Source organism: Phyllobates terribilis, unplaced genomic scaffold (genome assembly GCF_046119375.1).
Source record: "Phyllobates terribilis strain yellow unplaced genomic scaffold, ASM4611937v1 Scaffold_1__5_contigs__length_1240528914, whole genome shotgun sequence".
Taxonomy (NCBI): Eukaryota; Metazoa; Chordata; class Amphibia; order Anura; family Dendrobatidae; genus Phyllobates; species Phyllobates terribilis.
The window spans coordinates 821,456,943-821,475,222 of NW_027362761.1; the positions used below are offsets into that span (position 1 = coordinate 821,456,943).

The 18,280-nt window shown below is 44.4% G+C and overlaps 1 protein-coding gene across 7 annotated transcripts in view; it reads right to left on the bottom strand.

Annotated features, from left to right (window-relative positions):
• CDKL2 (cyclin dependent kinase like 2) overlaps positions 1-18,280 on the bottom strand; it is a 97,267-nt gene that overhangs the window by 54,008 nt on the left and 24,979 nt on the right. Inside the window, exon 1 of one of the 7 annotated variants that reach the window (XR_012247241.1) lies at positions 10,576-14,809. The exons of the other annotated variants lie outside the window; for them this stretch is intronic. The gene's annotated coding sequence lies outside the window, so the exon portion shown is untranslated. Of the gene's footprint in view, positions 1-10,575; positions 14,810-18,280 lie in introns of those variants that run through there. 7 annotated transcript variants of the gene reach the window in all.

Sequence of the window (18,280 nt, forward strand, 5' to 3'; positions counted from 1 at the left end):
TTCTGATTAACAAAACTTGCATTTTTCTTATCTCTTTTTGTAATATAAAAAAATCACACACAGCGCTGATTGTTCAGTTTGATAGGATTCGACTTTTCCAGCATGTACACAAGTCTCAGCACCACCAGCATTTTGAAGAGTGGGCAGAGTTTTGCGGGGAGGGGTGTGATAGAGTGCAGCCAACAGTCATCATAATTTACAACACAAAAGTGACGAAAATTACGACAGAATTGTACGAGGCTACTCTTATTGCTTCTGCATAACGCCGCTTTCTGATATGGAGACTGCACTGGAGGAGGAGGCCCCCACTCTCCTATGATATCATCCCCAGTGACAGGGGGAAACTGGAGCTCAAAGCATAGCTGTGGGTTTAAAAAAAATGGCGCCGATCTCCTCCCATAGCTGTGACTTGGACAGCCCAGTGGGTCTTCCAGGTCACAGCTAAGGCAGCCTCAATGCAGGAGATGGGGTTGGAGACCGACTGCAGAGTCCTATGTACAGTGGCTGCCATATTTGAGGTGTGTAACTGTCGTTACACACCAGCAAATGCAGATGGCAGCCTCAGTTGCTGAATAAAAAAATAATTTAAAAAAATAGTTAAAAGAGAATTTAATTTAGTATTAAAAATAATTGATTATATAATCAATAATTACTAATACAAAAATAAAAATTGCTGCACCTTCCCTTTAAGGACAAGGCAATTGTTTTCCTCCACTCCTTCCAAGAGAATTATCATTTTTATTTTTTCGCTGGCATAGCTTTATGAGGGCTTGTGTTTTTGTGGAACAAGTTGTGTTTTAGATAATACCAATCACTTCACCAGATAAATAAGCTGGAAAAATGGGAAACAAAATTCCAAGAGGGATAAAATGGTAAAAATATGCAATTCTGCCATTGTTTTTTGGGTATTGTTTTTATGGCATTTATTGTGCTGTAAAAATCACCTTGCAACATGATTCTTCAAGGTCAGTGCAATAACGGAGATACCAAACTTCTATATTTTTGCTTTATTATTCTAGTGGTTAAAAATTTTTTTAAAGATTTTTTCTGATACCCTAACATTTGATGTTTCTAGGCCTCATTTCACGTACACAAAACAATGGTTGGAGTGTCATCGGTGTTTGGTCAGTGTGTTATCAGTGGTTTTCACGTAGGGATAAATAAATAAATTGTAAAGCTCCTATTCATTGCAATGTTAATCACGGACAGCACATGGATTGTACACTGATGCCATCCATGTGCTGTCCGCGATTTTCACGGACCCATAAACTTGCATTGGCACTTTTCATCCGTGCTGACGAAAAAAAAAGGATATGTGAATAGCAGCATACACTTTAACCCCTTAAGCCCCGTGGGTGGTTTGCACGTTAATGACCAGGCCAATTTTTACAATTCTGACCACTGTCACTTTATGAGGTAATTACTCTGGAACGCTTCAACGGATCCCCCTGATTCTGAGATTGTTTTTTCGTGACATATTGTACTTCATGATTGTGGAAAAATTTCTTCGATATCACTTGCGTTTATTTGTGAAAAAAATGGAAATTTGGCAAAAATTTTGAAAATTTTGCAATTTTCAAAATTTGAATTTTTAAGCCCTGAAATCAGAGCTATATGTCACACAAAAGAGTTAATAAATAACATTTCCCACATGTCTACTTTACATCAGCACAATTTTGGAACCAAAATTTTTTTTTGTTAGGGAGCTATAAGGGTTAAAAGTTGACCAGCGATTTCTCATTTTTCCAACAAAATTTACAAAACCATTTTTTTAGGGACCACATCACATTTGAAGTCACTTTGAGAGGTCTTTATGACAGAAAATACCCAAAAGTGACACCATTCTAAAAACTGCACCCCTCAAGGTGCTCAAAACCACATTCAAGAACTTTATTAACCCTTCAGGTGCTTCACAGGAATTTTTTGAATGTGGAAGAAAAAAATGAACATTTAACTTTTTTCACAAAAATGTTACTTTAGACCCAATTTTTTTTATTTTCACAGGGGTAACAAGAAAAAATGGACCCCAAAATTTGTTGTGCAATTTCCCCTGGGCACGCAGATACCCAATATTTGGGGAAAAAACACTGTTTGGGCGCACGGCAGGGCTCGGAAGGGAAGGAGCGCCATTTGACTTTTTGATTGTAAAATTTGCTTGAATAATTAGCGGACGCCATGTTGTGTTTGGAGAGCCCATGTGTGCCCAAACTTTGGAGCTCCCCCACAAGTGACCGCATTTTGGAAACTAGACCCCCCAAGGCACCTTTCTAGATGCATAGTGAGCACTTGGAACCCCCAGGTGCTTCACAAATTGATTCGTAACAATGAAAAAGTGAAAAAAAAAAACACTTTTTCATTTTTATGAATCAATTTGTGAAGCACCTGAGGGTTCCAAGTGCTCACAATGCATCTAGATAGGTGCCTTGGGGGGTCTAGTTTCCAAAATGGGGTCACTTGTGGGGGAGCTCCAATGTTTGGGCACACAGCGGCTCTCCAAACGCAACATGGTGTCGCTAACAATTTGAACCGATTTTCCGTTAAATTTGTTAGAGGACACCATGTTGCATTTAGAGAGTCCCTGTGTGCCCAAACATTGGAGCTCCCCCACAAGTGACCCCATTTTGGAAACTAGACCCCCCAAGGCACCTTTCTAGATGCATAGTGAGCACTTGGAACCCCCAGGTGCTTCACAAATTGATTCGTAAAAATGAAAAAGTGAAAAAAAAAACACTTTTTCATTTTTATGAATCAATTTGTGAAGCACCTGGGTGTTCCAACTGCTCACTATGCATCTAGATAGGTGCCTTGGGTGGTCTAGTTTCCAAAATGGGGTCACTTGTGGGGGAGCTCCAATATTTGGGCACACAGCGGCTCTCTAAATGCAACATGGTGTCCGCTAACAAATTTAACGCAAAATTGGCTCAAATTGTTAGCGACACCATGTTGCGTTTGGAGAGCCGCTGTGTGCCCAAACATTGGAGCTCCCCCACAAGTGACCCCATTTTGGAAACTAGACCCCCCAAGGCACCTATCTAGATGCATAGTGAGCACTTGGAACCCCCAGGTGCTTCACAAATTGATTCGTAACAATGAAAAAGTGAAAAAAAAAACACTTTTTCATTTTTATGAATCAATTTGTGAAGCACCTGGGTGTTCCAACTGCTCACTATGCATCTAGATAGGTGCCTTGGGGGGGTCTAGTTTCCAAAATGGGGTCACTTGTGGGGGAGCTCCAATGTTTGGGCACACAGGGGCTCTCCAAACCCAACATGGCGTCCGCTAACAATTTGAGCCGATTTTCCATTCAATTTGTTAGCGGACACCATGTCGCGTTTGGAGAGCCCGTGATGTGCCTAAACAGTGGAGCTCCCCCACAAGTGTCCCCATTTTGGAAACTATACCCTTCAAGGATTTTATTAAGGTGTATAGTGAACATTTTGAACCCAGAGGTACGGCACATTATTTGTTTACATTAGGTCATCATATTGAATAAGTTGTCATTATTCTTGAGCGCAAGTGCTCGCTACTTGAGTTTGCATCGGGTACTCAGGTATGCACCATGTACAGCGTGTGCTCGAGTGACATGCTCGAGTCCCTGCTCCGCATGTTTCACGGTTATTAGACACCCAAAAAAAACATGCGGGGATCGCTCGTGCATGGCAGGCAATCCCCGTAAAGTTTTTTGGCCGCGAAGCATATGGGGCAGAGACTCGAGCATGTCACTCAAATACCCACGATACTCAATGCATACCAGAGCACCCGATGCAAACTCAAGTAGCGAGCACTTGCTCTCAACACTAGTCGCCATATCGTCATCTTTTTTTCTTACTTTTGAAAAAAATCCCAACCCCAGCCCTAACCCTAGCACAACCCTAGCCCCAGCACAACCCTAGCCCCAGCACAACCCTAGCCCCAAACCCAGCCCTAACCCTAGCCCAATCCTAACCCAAGAGTTTATTTTTGACGCCGTTCCTTGTGCGGTATAAGTGATTAGACGACTTTATTCTTCGGGTCGGTGTGATAACAGCAATGCCAGAATCATATGGGGTTTTTATGACTGACAGCTGTCACACACTAAAAGACGCATTTTTTGTAAAATCTAGTTTTTGCATAGCCATATTTTGAGAGCTATAATTTTTCCAGATTTTGGCAGACAGTCATGTGACGTGGCTCGTTTTTTGCGGGATGACTTGACGTTGTTTTGGTGCCATTTTCAGGCACGTGACATTTTTTGATCGCTTTCTATTCCGATTTTTGGGAGGCAGAATAAACAAAAACCAACAATTCAGGAATTGTTTTTTTTTGTTTTTTTTTATTCTGTTGCGCGTGTGGTAAAATTGATGAGGTAGCTTTATTCTTCGGGTCAGTACGTTTACAGCGGTACCACATTTGTATCATTTTTCTATGTTTTGGCGCTTATACACAATAAAAGCTATTTTATAGAAAAAAATATTTTTTAGTATCGCTTTATTCTGAGAGCTATAACTTTTTTATTTTTCGGCTGATGGAGCTGTATGGCAACTTGTTTTTTGCGGGACGAGATGACATTTTTTGTTTGGCGGTATGGTGATAAAGCATTGTTTTTTGCTTCGTTTTTTTTTTTTTTTTACCGTGTTCACTGAAGGGGTTAACTAGTGGGACAGTTTTATAGGTCAGGCTGTTCCGGACGCGGCGATACCAAATATGTGTACTTTTATTGTTTTTTTTAAATTTTTTTTATAATAATATTTATTGATGGGTACATTATATTTTTATTTTTGGTGTATTATTTTTTTTATTTTTTTATAATATTTTTGCACATTTTTTTTTTTTTTCCACTTTCACACAGTTTATACACTTTATTACTTTGTCCCACTCTGGGACTTTCACTTTTTTTTTTCTGATCGCCTGCATGGCACAGGAATGGAGCACCATCCCTATGCCATGAAGGCTGTCAGAAGAGTACAGTGTGAAGATTGCTTGGAGATGCACTGCACATGTCCAAGCAATCTTCCTGCTCTCTGGTGACCCGGATGTTGTCATGACGACATCGGGTCGTCATGGCAACACCCCGGAAGCCTTTGCAGACTGCGCTGGAAGCCGGAAGAGGAGGTGAGTATCGCCGATCACCTCCCCTTGCCCCCGCAATGCCGCGATCAACTTCGATCGACTTTGATCGCAGCATCGCGGGGGTTAATGTGCTGGGAGCGGTGCAGGACCGCTCCCTGCACATAGTACCGGGTGTCAGCTGTGACAATCAGCTGACACCCGGCGGCGATCGCGCCCGCACAGCCTGTGTGCGCGCGCGATAGCGATGACGTACTAATACGGGTCTGGCTCTTAAGTCCCAGGGCACAGACGCGTATTAGTACGTCAGATGTTATTAAGGGGTTAAAGGGAATCTGTCACCACTTTGGAGTTATCAGACCTCTACTATGGGCATACAGGGTATAGAAAAGAAAATCTATACATACCTGTATGGCCCACAGTAGAGGTCTGATTGCAGAGAAAAGTAGTTTTATCTTTTTGGCTTTCAACGGGCTTGGCGTCCGGAGGATGCCAAGCAATGCCCTCCTATCTGATTATTATTCCCATAAATCGCTGCCTATCAGCCTAGTTACCATTTTCCCTCCCTCCCCTGCATGTCACAGCCGTGCGCTTTCCTTCCTCACCTTCCGGCACATGCGCAAAGCGCGGCTCTTATAGGCCGCGCTTTGTTTCCTCCCGGCCGGTTTTGTATGAGCACAGTGTCGCAGAAAACCTTCTTGTTAGTCAATGGAGCGGAAGTCACAGTGACTCCCCGGCGCCTGCGCAATAGAGCACTGCGGCACTGTGCTCATACAAATCCGGCTGGGAGGAAACAAAGCGCGGTCTATAAGAGCCACGCTTTGCACATGAGCCGGGAGGTGAGGAAAGAAAGCGCACGTCACAGGGACCTGTGACATGCGGGTGAGGGAAAATGGTAACTAGGCTGATAGGCGGCGATTTAGGGGAATAGTTGTTACACGCACACCGCTAGGTTCAGATAGGAGCGAGACAGGTTACATGAATTCTTTGGAATCTTGGGGGAACCGTTACTCAGGGAGACCATAGACCATGTGCTACAGCTTCTCTCAGGCAGACAGGGGGGTTGACCCTCAGGCACAGACACGTAGGTTGTTTCACTAGCTGACCAGACACACTTGACAAGAGTCCTCATAAACGGTAGAACAGTAGCATTTAATAAGAAGCCGCACAGCCAGTGCAAGTTAAGTCTTATGAGCAGCAGGCTCCAGTGAAGAACAGTACAGTTTCCTTAGCAGCACAGCAGTTCACAGTCTTCCCAGTAGTACAGGACAGCACAGTTCTAATGGAAAGGCACATTAATGAACACAGCATTCTTTACAGCACAGTGAGATGGAGGGGATGGTGGGTTTGCTGAGGAAGATGATCCCTGTGACACCATTTCTTCCAGTCCTTATCTTTCTGCCTGACAATACTCTGCACTGCTAGTTCAGGAACTCTACCTGACATGTGCTTAGCTTCACTCCTGACTTGAATCCTTTTCACTTGCAGGGGAGCTTCTGTGAGATACAGAACACACACACCACCTTTCTCTTCGGCTCCAGACAGACAGTAAACAACTTATCCCACAATCCCCCTGGGGTTCTGCTAAAAACACCCCCCTTCTCTTGTGACTGTGTTAACCTCTCTAGTTGCTGGTTGCTTCTGGAGCACAACACTTCCTGTCTCATGTGCTTATGTTACTTCTACATGTAACATAATAATCAGATAGGCGGGCATTGCTTGGCATCCCCCGGACGCCAAGCCCGTTGAAAACCAAATAGATAAAACTACTTTTCTCTGCAATCAGACCTCTACCATGGGCCATACAGGTATGTATAGGTTTTTATTTTTCTATAACCTGTATGCCCATAGTAGCGGTCTGATATTACCCAGGGGGTGACAGATTTCCTTTAAGGCAACGTTCACACATTCATACTTTCAGTGTTTTACATCAGTATTTGTAAGCCAAAACCAGGCATGGGTGATAAATACAGAAGTGGCATATATGTTTCTATTATACTTTTCCTCTGATTGTTCCACTCCTGGTTTTGGCTTACAAATACTGATGTAAAATACTGACCAAATACTGAACATGTGAAAGTGGCCTAATGGGAACATGTTCTAACCGTGAAAAACTCAGATAAAACACGAATGTCTGAATGAGGCCCTGATAAGTTTTTGCTATTTTGGTTTTTCTTTTTCCCTTTTTATGGCATTTACCATATACCGCAGGTTAATTACTTTTATATTTTCGTTGCTCAAACTTTTTTGGACACAGCGATATCAGATATGTTTTATTTGATTTTTGTATTTCTTTATTATTATTATTATTATTATTAAACTGGGAGAAAGGGGTGATTTATTTTCATTTTTTTTTTTTTTAGTCCCCTTAGAGGGCTTGAACACCTACAATCCTTTGATCACTTGTCCTATATACTGCAATACTAAAATATTGCTGTATGTTGTACAAATAATGGTCTCCAATGAAACCTTGCCTGTGGAGTATCAATAAGCACCAGGATTGCAGTCATGGGTGCCTTAAGCAGGCCCTCAGCTACCATGTTAACCTATTGGAATCCCACATTCACGTTTGGAGATCGCTCCATTTAAAGTTGCTGTCAGTGATTGACAGCAGCATCAACATTGTTTAATAGCAGTGATCGTAGCTAGCATAGGTCCCTGATGTTCTAGGAAGGTATCAGCTCTAAAACACAGTGCCTGAGCTTACTAACTTACACACATGCGGAACCCACCACAAACATACTGGTATGTCCATATGCATTAAGGGGGTTATGTTAGTTTTTTTTAATACAATTATAACCACAATTATATAAAAACATGAAGTTGCAAATGAAGTACTGTATAATCAGTGGCAGAGATGTCATCATTTTGTTTGTATAATGCGTTCTTCACTACTATAATGTAGTTACAATTGTTTGACTGTGCTGGAAAAACCCGTTTCCCATTTGCAAAAACAACCACAATGCAAATGAACCCTTCAGCAACTTAGTAAATTCCATCCCCATTTATAGTTAAAGGGAATGTGTTATCAGAAAATGACCTGTTTTTAAATTAGGTTTTTGTATTAAATGTGTTAATACCCTATGAGATGTATTATACAGAAAAGTCTCAGTGTATCTTATGTGATGCATAAAACAGTCTTGGTGTATCCTTTGTGATATATATACAGCAGTCTCAGTGTATCCTATGTTATTATAACAGCAGGCTCAATGTATCCTATGTGATTTGTACATCAACCTCAGTGTCTTTTATGTGATGTGTACAGCAGTCTCAGTGTATCCTATGTGTTGTATTTACAGCAGTCTCAGTGTATCCTACATGATATATTCAGCAGTCTCAGTGTATCCTACATGATATATTCAGCTGTCTCAGTGTATCCTATATGATGTACACAGCAGTCTCAGTGTACCCTATGTAATGTATTCAGCACTCTCAGTGTATCCTACATGATATATTCAGCTGTCTCAGTGTATCCTATATGATGTACACAGCAGTCTCAGTGTATTCTATGTGATGTGTAGACTGCAGTCTCAGTGTCTCCTATATGATGTATATATAATAGTCTCAGTGTCTCTTATGTGATGTGTATATATATATATATATATATATATATATATATATATATAGTACAGACCAAAAGTTTGGACACACCTTCTCATTTAAAGATTTTTCTGTATTTTCATGACTGTGAAAATTGTACATTCACACTGAAGGCATCAAAACTATGAATTAACACATGTGGAATTATATACTTAACAAAAAAGTGTGAAACAACTGAAAATATGTCTTATAGTCTAGGTTCTTCAAAGTAGCCACCTTTTGCTTTGATGACTGCTTTGCACACTCTTGGAATTCTCTTGATGAGCTTCAAGAGGTAGTCACCGGAAATGGTCTTCCAACAATCTTGAAGGAGTTCCCAGAGATGCTTAGCACTTGTTGGCCCTTTTGCCTTCACTCTGCGGTCCAGCTCACCCCAAACCGTCTCGATTGGGTTCAAGTCAGGTGACTGTGGAGGCCAGGTCATCTGGTATTGCACCCCATCACTCACCCCCTTGGTCAAATAGCCCTTACACAGCCTGGGGGTGTGTATTGTCCTGTTGAAAAATAAATGATGGTCCAACTAAACGCAAACCGGATGGAATAGCATGCCGCTGCAAGATGCTGTGGTAGCCATGCTGGTTCAGTATGCCTTCAATTTTGAATAAATCCCCAACAGTGTCACCAGCAAAGCACCCCCACACTATCACACCTCCTCCTCCATGCTTCACGGTGGGAACCAGGCATGTAGAGTCCATCTGTTCACCTTTTCTGCATCGAACAAAGACACGGTGGTTGGAACCAAAGATCTCAAATTTGGACTCATCAGACCAAAGCACAGATTTGCACTGGTCTAACGTCCATTCCTTGTGTTCTTTAGCCCAAACAAGTCTCTTCTGCTTGTTGCCTGTCCTTAGCAGTGGTTTCCTAGCAGCTATTTTACCATGAAGGCCTGCTGCACAAAGTCTCCTCTTAACAGTTGTTGAAGAGATTTGTCTGCTGCTAGAACTCTGTGTGGCATTGACCTGGTCTCTAATCTGAGCTGCTATTAACCTGCGATTTCTGAGGCTGGTGACTCGGATAAGCTTATCCTCAGAAGCAGAGGTGACTCTTGGTCTTCCTTTCCTGGGGCGGTTCTCATGTGAGCCAGTTTCTTTGTAGCGCTTGATGGTTTTTGCAACTGCACTTGGGGACACTTTCAAAGTTTTCCCAATTTTTCGCACTGACTGACCTTCATTTCTTAAAGTAATGATGGCCACTTGTTTTTATTTACTTAGCAGCTTTTTTCTTGCCATAATACAAATTCTAACAGTCTATTCAGTAGGACTATCAGCTGTGTATTCACCTGACTTCTGCACAACACAACTGATGGTCCCAACCCCATTTATAAGGCAAGAAATCCCACTTATTAAACCTGACAGGGCACACCTGTGAAGTGAAAACCATTTATGGTGACTACCTCTTGAAGCTCATCAAGAGAATGCCAAGAGTGTGCAAAGCAGTCATCAAAGCAAAAGGTGGCTACTTTGAAGAACCTAGAATATAAGACATATTTTCAGTTGTTTCACACTTTTTTGTTAAGTATATAATTCCACATGTGTTAATTCATAGTTTTGATGCCTTCAGTGTGAATGTACAATTTTCATAGCCATGAAAATACAGAAAAATCTTTAAATGAGAAGGTGTGTCCTGTATATATTTACATATATATTGTAAGGCAGCGCTAGTCATCATCCTGGGGAATACTCGCTTCGCTGCGTCAATTTAAAACACACCAGCCACGTTTTTCCGGTATTTCATAATCCAGCAGTTTATTAACTTCATAAACTGCTGATCTCACAGTCCATCTTAGTGGCTCACCGGCATATTACACATATAACATCCAGGAGTCTTTCACAATGCAGACCGGCCCTCTTGGCCCCAGTTACAACCCCCCCCAGCAAAGTCACATATCAATGTCCAAATCAATGTCCACATCAAGGAGTGTTTTACCTTTGCCCGGGTTGTAGCTGCTTCAGTCCGCTTTGGTCCGCCACCACTGTGGCTCTAAGGCTTTACCACATGTGGTCTCCAGCCCTTATCCCGTCCAAGGCCACTGGCATCTCTCACACTCTCAGATCCAGGCTCTGCCCTCCAGGACGCTTATCTTTCAAGCCTCTGGCACTCCGAGGCTTACTGGCATCTCTCACACTCTCAAGGATCCAGGCTTCACCTTCCAGGAGTCCACCAGGCTTCACCAGGCCTCTCACTCACAAATGGTGTCCGCACGGGAACAGGCTTCATGCCTTTCACGCCGGAGCAGGCTTTATGCCTTACACAACACAACACAGACAGGACCTTGCTGATGTCACAGTCATGTGATCAGACAGACATTCTGTGCATACAGGACCTGAGCTATGTCACAGTCATGTGACCAGTCACCTGAGGGAAAGGTACATGTTCAGCAAAACACACACACTGGATCACCACAGCCATGCCGCTGCACCACATATTCCCCCCCTCTGTTCAAACTTGTGGGGTTGAACACCCAATATACACAAACAGTCTATAACCCACAGTTCGCACAGAGACCGTGAACTTGACCATTGCGCTGCACAGCCCCTGGAACATTAGTCAATGACATTAGCCCATTCTTCAGGGACCTACTATCTGCCATTGTCACCGACTTCGTCAAGTCACATTTCCGGGTCGTAAACTTGTCAGACTTCCCCGGCTCCCAGCGGTCAGTCGTAACCTTGTCAGGTCCCCCCGTTCCCAGCGGTCAGTCGAAACCCTGCCAGGTCTCCCCTGCTTCCAGCGGTCAGTCAAAACCCTGCCAGGTCTCCCCCGCTCCCAGCGGTCAATACAGCAGTGTGACTCACATGCTCTGGTATTTAAGGTCCGGTTCGACTCCGTACTGTCCCGCACTCCATTGGGTCGTTTGTATGGGTCACCCAAACCTGAGTCACTGGAGGTCTCACTACCTCTAAACCCAGACCCACTAGTCTCAGGACATCTTGAAAGGTCCCTAACTTCAGCTGTAGCTGTTCTGCTATTTAGGGGGCCCTTTCTCTGTCTGGTCTCACAATCTCTAGATGGCTGCCACCTTCTGCTACTCAGATGATGCTGTCCATGCACTCGCAGCCTAGCGAGATTTAACTGTTCCACCTCTCGCAGGTAGGTCACTCGGTACTCCACCAGCATGCTCATATCTGCAAGACTTTCCTCCGTTCCTACAGCGTAGAACGATACCATGCCGTCTTCATCCGGTATCCAGTCCTGACGATCACGTGGACTGCTTACTTTCACCACACCAGACTTCTTCACCATCATCTGCATGGCTCGGCCATTTCTCCCAATGAGCTGTCTCACCAGAACATGAGGCACCCGGATGACCTCTTCACGCAGACTGTGAGCCTTCCTTATCAGCTCCAGTTGTCTAGCGGCTTGCTCCGTCTTCAACCGGAGAAACCGCTTCGTGCGAATACATCACCAATGTATGTCACTTAGGATCGCCACCCTCTTCACTGTGACTTCGGTCATGGACAGGACCACCAGCTGTCTAGCCTCTGAGGTCAAGTACACCTTACAGGCTCCCACGGCCTTCTTAAACTCTGCATGCATGGACTCACTGGTGCATTCTTCCCTCAAGTCCTCGGGTACATCTACGAGGCACTTGTACCGAGACGTTTCGGTCTCACCAGTGGTTTCCAGACGATCAACCAGCTCAGGTTTCAGGGACAACTGACTTCCAGCTTCTTCACCCTGGATGCTTCCCCTGAGCTGACTCACAGCCACAACTTCACGAATTTTCGTCCTGACCACTTCCATTTCACTTTTATCTTCCGTTACCATACTCTTAGCTCTCCTCAGGTCCACCTTCTCATGGTCTACGGGAGTGAGTGTCACTTGTTTGCCTTCTCCCTTCTCCCAGGAGGCCTCGTTCACTGAGTGACACTTTGCTAGGCGACCTTTGAGCTCTAAAACTTCTTCTTCTAGCTCAGCTACTCGCCTCTCAGCAGCCCATCTCTGAAGCTCTTCCTGCTTCAACTGCTCCTTCATCAGTAGAGTTCCCTCAGACCTCTCTGTCTCCAAGGCGCTCACTCGGCTCTCAACAGCCAGTCTCTCAAGCTTCCCTTGCGTCCACTGGGCTTGTAGCAACTCCTTGAGCTCCTTGATCTCGGCTCCTACATCCACCGAATCATCCGAGCTCACATCACTCGAGGAGGTATCTGCTTCATACCTCCCATCACCAGCGACCAACTCCTGGCCCTGGCCTGTGGCTTCTCCGATGGACTCCTCCATCTTTTCCCGCTCAGCTTCCATCTTGCTGAGCCTTTCCTTAAGGCACGTCTCTGCCCTCAGGAGATTATCACAGGACACCTGTAGCTCCTTCACCTGAGCTTCCAGACCTAGAGTCTTTCTACGGAGATCATCATTCTCCTCAAGGGTCTCCTGCAGAGTGGTCTCAACCACTTGGCGCATGTGCTCTGCATCCGCCTTATCATCCTCTAGTTTTCCTTTACCCCTGAGGAGATCCTCATAGGCTCTTTTAATCTGTTGGAGTTTCTTACTGAGTGCACCACACTCCTTCTTGGAGTCACACATTTCCTGGTTGAACTGTGCGCGCAGTCGTTCTAGTTCCTGATCACGTCCAGAAACCCCATCCTGCCGCGTCTCCTTCTCAAGCTTCAACTGCACAACCTCCTCCTTGAGTTTGCAGAGGTCCTCCTTAATTTCCAGTAACATTTCCTTCCATTGGTTAACTTCCTCATTCACCTCCTCTTCTGTATCGGAGGTTGCTACTGGCAACGTCACCTCCTCTTCTTCTAAAAGAGGATCCACACTTGAAACAATGGCACACACCATTACATTTTCTTTATTTTCACTTTTAGCCAAGACCACCGGAGCAACCTTTTTATGGCCCTTGCGCCGTCGACGCGAGGTTGACTTTCTCACCTCATCTATCCCCTCCTGACTGACCTCTCCTTCTACTTCCGTAGTGTCACCGTCAGCTACGGGGTCTGTGTCACTCCCCATGATGTTGTGGACTAACAGGTCACCTCCCACCTTGGCGTCAACCCCCTCCACTGGAGTCACCCCGTTCTCAACGGTCAAATTGTCATTTCTAGGAGGTACCAACTCACCATCAGCAACAATTTCCAGTTTTCTACACTCCACACTCTTGTGAAAATCCGCCCCTTTTTAACAACCACATCTGTAAGGGAATTTTTACAAAAAACATCAGCGACAGTCTTAGGACTCAGTTCACAACATCTCTTACCACCTCCCCGGGCACTCTGGGACAACACTGGCACCCCCAGAGAGTTCATAGACTGGTCCACTGCCGCCATTCTATATGGTGCCCACAGCTCCTGCGGTTCCTGCACCATGTCCTGTAAGAGTTTCTCAAATACCTGCTCCGCTCCCAACTGGCCCTTCAAACGCTCAATAGCTCCAGTCACATCTGCTGCTTTGCTCACAGCCATCACGGTACACTGTTCACACTTGAACTTCACCGCTCTCCCCGAAAAATTTTCGTGGCCCCGCCGAGCCACCGCAAAACAGGATTTGAGTGCGACGTCAATCTTCGCAACCCCGCCGAGTTGCAGCAAACAACCGAATTTGAATGCGACGACAATCTTCGCAACCCCGCCGAGTTGCAGCAAACAACCGGATTTGAGTGCGACGACAATCTTCGCAACCAAGCTGAGTTGCAGCAAACAACCGGATTTGAGCGCGACGACAATCTTCGCAACCCCGCCGCAAGATGCTTTATCCACACTCGTCGTCCTGTGTAGTTGCCCCTAGCAACCGGACTGCAGTTGCCCCTAGCAACCAGACTGCAGTTGCCCCTAGCAACCAGACTGCAGTTGCCCCTAGCAACCAGACTGCAGTTGCCCCTAGCAACCAGACTGCAGTTGCCCCTAGCAACCAGACTGCAGTTGCCCCTAGCAACCAGACTGCAGTTGCCCGCACTCTCGAACCACATGTAAGGCAGCGCTAGTCATCATCCTGGGGGATACTCGCTTCGCTGCGTCAATTTAAAACACACCAGCCACGTTTTCCCGGTATTTCATAATCCAGCAGTTTATTAACTTCATAAACTGCTGATCTCACAGTCCATCTTAGTGGCTCACCGGCATATTACACATATAACATCCAGGAGTCTTTCACAATGCAGACCGGCCCTCTTGGCCCCAGTTACAACCCCCCCCCCCAGCAAAGTCACTTATATCAATGTCCAAATCAATGTCCACATCAAGGAGTGTTTTACCTTTGCCCGGGTTGTAGCTGCTTCAGTCCGCTTTGGTCCGCCACCACTGTGGCTCTAAGGCTTTACCACACGTGGTCTCCAGCCCTTATACCGTCCAAGGCCACTGGCATCTCTCACACTCTCAGATCCAGGCTCTGCCCTCCAGGACGCTTATCTTTCAAGCCTCTGGCACTCCGAGGCTTACTGGCATCGCTCACACTCTCAAGGATCCAGGCTTCACCTTCCAGGAGTCCACCAGGCTTCACCAGGCCTCTCACTCACACATGGTGTCCGCACGGGAACAGGCCTCATGCCTTTCACGCCGGAGCAGGCTTCATGCCTTACACAACACAACACAGACAGGACCTTGCTGATGTCACAGTCATGTGATCAGACAGACATTCTGTGCATACAGGACCTGAGCTATGTCACAGTCATGTGACCAGTCACCTGAGGGAAAGGTACATGTTCAGCAAAACACACACACTGGATCACCACAGCCATGCCGCTGCACCACAATATATATATATATATACATACATTATATATAGGGCCGACTGTCCGTCAGTGTCAGTGGTGCCGTTACAGCCGCCACTCTCTATGCACAGAGCGATGACGGAAACCGTGCCGCTGTCACCCCTATGACTGAAAGACCGAGCCTGCCAGGAGAAATTGACATTTATTTCCTCTCGGCAGTAGGGCTCTTAGAGTGGTGGCCGCACAGTGTCAAAACTCTATTATTGTGCAGATTAACACCATATCTGCAGGTTAATAGCACTTTTTCACATGACAGGTTTCCTTTAATACTGCCTAGTGGTAAATCCTGCTGTCAGGTTTCCTTTAATTCTCAATATACAATATACTACAGTATGTGCTGATGAAAGTCTTCATTTTATTAATATTGGAGCATATTAGTTACCTTATGTGCTGTATTTGCTGTGTCATGCGGATTAATAGAAATAGCCATCCTCTGGATTTAGACAGCCTTTCAGAAGGTAATTAGTGAGAAAGCTCAGATCATAAGCAGCATACCTTCCGAGGTGTAAAGTTAGTTCTTCACACTACTGTATAAACCATCATAACAGCAATCTATACTATATTATTGTAACACTAGTGGATTAATAATGTTTCTGCAGACCATGAGTCAATGATAATACACAAGCTATGGTCACACTGGGGTTAAAATACCAAACACTATTATTCAGTACTATAGTGAAGCCTGGCTAGATGGTATTTTTTCATTATCCTGTTTGTAGGATGGATCCACATAGTGGAGGTAAATGTACTGTCTTGTATTTTAACTCTTAGGCCACGACTCCATTATCAGTATTCGGTCAGTATTTTTTCTCGGCGTGGGAGCCAAAACCAGGTGAGGAACAATCAGAGAAAAGGTATAATAGAAACAAGTGCACCAATTCTGCATTTATCACCCACTCCTGGTTTTGGCTCCCACTCCTGAGAAAAAATACTGACCGAATACTGACCAAATACTGATAGTGGGGCCATGGCCTTATCTGTATAAGACTGTCTTCCTGATGTGCCTGGTCAGTTATTTCTAGTCAGTTAATAATCCAGAAAAATAACATAATTTTTCATCCATATGGTTAATTATATCCAATCCGTATGTCTGTTTTGTACATCTGTATCCAATCCGTATGTCTGTTTTGTACATCCATATGGCATCCAGTTTTCACATGAACAATATAACCCCTTCTCCACATGGCCAATTTCCAGTTTTGCTTTGTTTGTTTTTTCCTCCCCTTCATACAAGAGCCATAAATGTTTTATTTTTCTGTCCAATAGACATACAGTACAGACCAAAAGTTTGGATACACCTTCTCATTTAAAGATTTTTCTGTATTTTCATGACTTTGAAAATTGTACGTTCACACTGAAGGCATCAAAACTATGAATTAACACATGTGGAATTATATACTTAACAAAAAAGTGTGAAACAACTGAAAATATGTCTTATATTCTAGGTTCTTCAAAGTAGCCCCCTTTTGCTTTGATGACTGCTTTGCACACTCTTGGCATTCTCTTGATGAGCTTCAAGAGGTAGTCACCGGAAATGGTTTTCACTTCACAGGTGTGCCCTGTCAGGTTTAATAAGTGGGATTTCTTGCCTTATAAATGGGGTTGGGACCATCAGTTGTGTTGTGCAGAAGTCAGGTGGATACACAGCTGATAATCCTACTGAATAGACTGTTAGAATTTGTATTATGGCAAGAAAAAAGCAGCTAAGTAAAGAAAAACGAGTGGCCTTCATTACTTTAAGAAATGAAGGTCAGTCAGTCCGAAAAATTGGGCAAACTTTGAAAGTGTCCCCAAGTGCAGTTGCAAAAACCATCAAGTGCTACAAAGAAACTGGCTCACATGAGGTCCGCCCCAGGAAAGGAAGACCAAGAGTCACCTCTGCTTCTGAGGATAAGTTTATCCGAGTCACCAGCCTCAGAAATCGCAGGTTAACATCAGCTCAGATTAGAGACCAGGTCAATGCCACACAGAGTTCTTGCAGCAGACACATCTCTACAACAACTGTTAATAGGAGACTTTGTGCAGCAGGCCTTCATGGTAAAATAGCTGCTAGGAAACCACTGCTAAGGACAGGCAACAAGCAGAAGAGACTTGTTTGGGCTAAAGAACACAAGGAATGGACGTTAGACCAGTGGAAATCTGTGCTTTGGTCTGATGAGTCCAAATTTGAGATCTTTGGTTCCAACCACCGTGTCTTTGTGCGACGCAGAAAAGGTGAACGGATGGACTCTACATGCCTGGTTCCCACCGTGAAGCATGGAGGAGGAGGTGTGATGGTGTGGGGGTGCTTTGCTGCTGACACTGTTGGGGATTTATTCAAAATTGAAGGCATACTGAACCAGCATGGCTACCACAGCATCTTGCAGCGGCATGCTATTCCATTCGGTTTGCGTTTAATTGGACCATCATTTATTTTTCAACAGGATAATGACCCCAAACACACCTCCAGGCTGTGTAAGGGCTATTTGACCAAGAAGGAGAGTGATGGGGTGATACGCCAGATGACCTGGCCTCCACAGTCACCAGACCTGAATCCAGTTGAGATGGTTTGGGGTGAGCTGGACCGCAGAGTGAAGGCAAAAGGGCCAACAAGTGCTAAGCATCTCTGGGAACTCCTTCAAGATTGTTGGAAGACCATTTCCAGGGACTACCTCTTGAAGCTCATCAAGAGAATGCCAAGAGTATGCAAAGCAGTCATCAAAGCAAAAGGTGGCTACTTTGAAGAACTTAGAATATAAGACATATTTTCAGTTGTTTCACACTTTTTTGTTAAGTATATAATTCCACATGTGTTAATTCATAGTTTTGATGTCTTCAGTGTGAATGTACAATTTTCATAGTCATGAAAATACAGAAAAATCTTTAAATGAGAAGGTGTGTCCAAACTTTTGGTCTGTACTGTATGAGGGATTGTTTTTTGAGGGA